This window comes from Tamandua tetradactyla, chromosome 5 (genome assembly GCF_023851605.1).
Source record: "Tamandua tetradactyla isolate mTamTet1 chromosome 5, mTamTet1.pri, whole genome shotgun sequence".
Taxonomy (NCBI): Eukaryota; Metazoa; Chordata; class Mammalia; order Pilosa; family Myrmecophagidae; genus Tamandua; species Tamandua tetradactyla.
In genome coordinates, this window is record NC_135331.1 from 52,429,342 (window position 1) to 52,432,024 (window position 2,683).

Sequence of the window (2,683 nt, forward strand, 5' to 3'; positions counted from 1 at the left end):
TCTCACCAATTTGATCTATTGTGTCAATGTAATCCTAATCAAAATTCTGGCAGGCTCTTATGTATATGTCCTAAAAGCAAAGAAACTAGAATTACCAAAGCAATTCTGAAGAAGAACAAAGCTGGAGAACTCACGCTATCTTATATCAAGTATTACTGTAATGATACGGTAATCAAGACTCAGGCAGTGGAGAAAATTTAGGCACAGAGATCAGTGGACTAGAATAGAGAGAACAGAACAAAGTCCACACAAATATAGCCGACTGATTTGTTTTCCCAATCTACTCAATTTATTTTGACACTTATTCCCCATTATTTATTTATTTTTAATCCATATTTTTTACTCATCTCTCCATACTGCAGATAAAAGGAACATCAGGCACAAAAGTTTTCACAATCACACAGTCCTGTTGCAAAAGCTATATCATTATATAATCATCTTCAAGAAACACGGCTACTGAAACACAGCTCTATATTTACAGGCACTTCCCTCTAGCCTAATACACCTTAATCTAAAAGGGGATATTGTGCTGGTTTGAAAGGAAGTATGCCCACTAAGAAAAGCCATGTTTTAATATAAATCCCATTTCATAAAGGTAGAATAATCTCTATTCAATACGTATGTTTGAAACTGTAATGAGATCATCTCCCTGGATGATGTGATTTAGTCAAGAATGGTTGTTTAACTGGATTAGGGGATGGCATGTCTCCACCCATTTGAGTGGGTCTTGATTAGTTTCTGAAGTCCTATAAAAGAGGAAATATTTTGGAGAATGAGAGATTCCGAGAGAGCAATGCTATGAAGCAGAGAGTCCACCAGCCAGCGACCTTTGGAGATGAAGAAAGAAAACACCTCCCGGCGAGCTTCATGAAACCAGAAGCCAGGAGAGGAAGTTAGCAGATGATGCCGTATTCACCATGTGCCCTTCCAGCCGAGAGAGAAGCCCTGATTGTGTTCACCATGTGCCTTCTCACTTGAGCGAGAAGCCCTGAACTTCACCGGCCTTCTTGAACCAAGGTATCTTTCCCTGGATGCCTTTGACTGGACATTTTTATAGACTTGTTTTAATTGGGGCATTTTCTCAGCCTTAGAACTGTAAACTAGCAACTCATTAAATTCCCCTTTTTAAAAGCCATTCCGTTTCTGGTATATTGCATTCCGGCAGCTAGCAAACTAGAACAGATTTCTATATAAAATGTAAGGATAATCCCTTGACTCTGTTTGAAATCTCTCAGCCACTGACACTTCATTTTGTCTCATTTCTCTCTTCCCCCTTTTGGTCAGGAAGGTTTTCTCAATCCCTTGATTCTGAGTCCCAGCTCATCCTGGGATTTCTGTCCCACATTGCCAGGGAGGTTTACACCCCTGGGATTTCTGTCCCACATTGCCAGGGAGGTTTACACCCCTGGGAGTCATGTCCCATGTAGAGAGGGGGAGGGCACGGAGTTTATTTGCCCTGTTTAGCCAACTGACTTTTGACTGTGATACAAATGCAGTTAAATCGAAGCTAGTTTCTTCAGACAAATGGTGCTGGGACAACCAGACATCCTTATGGGAAAAAGGAAACTTGGCCTGTATTTGACACTGCCTACGAAAATGAACTTAAAATGGATCATAGACCTAAATTTAAAACATAAAACCATAAAACTTCTACAAGAAAACAGGAGAAAGTATGCATGACCCTGGGTGGGCCCATTGCCTGAACAGGGGTCAATTGAATACCCTAAGGGACATGTGACAATGTCTGGAATGCTTTTGATTGTCCTGACTGGAGGGGAAGAGTGAGATACTACTGGGGTAGAAACCAGGAGGTTGCTGAATGTCCCTCGAGGCACAGAACAGGCCCCCACAACAGTGGCACTGTTGAGAAACCCAAACCCTGGGCTAGGCAAAGAGTTTTTAGTATGACACCAAGAGCATGATCCATAAAAGAAAAACCCAATATATTGAACTGTATTAAAATTTAAAACTTTGCTCTGCACAGAAACTTCTCTTGGATGAGAGACTAAAAGGATAAGTCATAGACTGGGAGAAAATATTTTAAAATCACATTTCTGACAGAGACTTATATAGAATATATAAATAACACATAAAACTCAGCAATAGGAAAACAAGCAACCCAGCTTTTTTTTAATGAGCAAATTATCTGAAAGGGTATTTTATAAAAGAACATATTCAGATGGAAAAAAAGTATTAAAAATGCTCTGGGCGGGCCACAGTGGCTCAGCAGGCAGAGTTCTCACCTGCCATGCCAGAGACCCTGGTTAGATTCCTGATGCCTGCCCATGCACAAAAACAAAAAAAAGCTCAACGTCATTAACCATTAGGGAAATTAAAAATTAAAACCACAATGAGAATGTCATAACATGCCTATTTGAATATCTAAAATTTTAAAACCTGTCAATACCAAGTTTTGGAGAGAATGCAGAAGAATTGGAACGCTGATATATTGCTGGTGGGAAGTCAAAATATGACAGCCACTTTGGGAAATGGTTGGTCCATTTCTTATAGAGTTGAACAATATCTACCCTGTGACCCAGCAAAACCACTTCTAGAAATGTATCCAAAAGAAAAGAAATATTAATGCAAAAGCCTCTAAGCAAATGCTCATAGCTGCTTCAAAAACTGGAAGTGACCCAGATGTTCTATAAACTGTGGGACAACCATACAGTGGACTGCTACC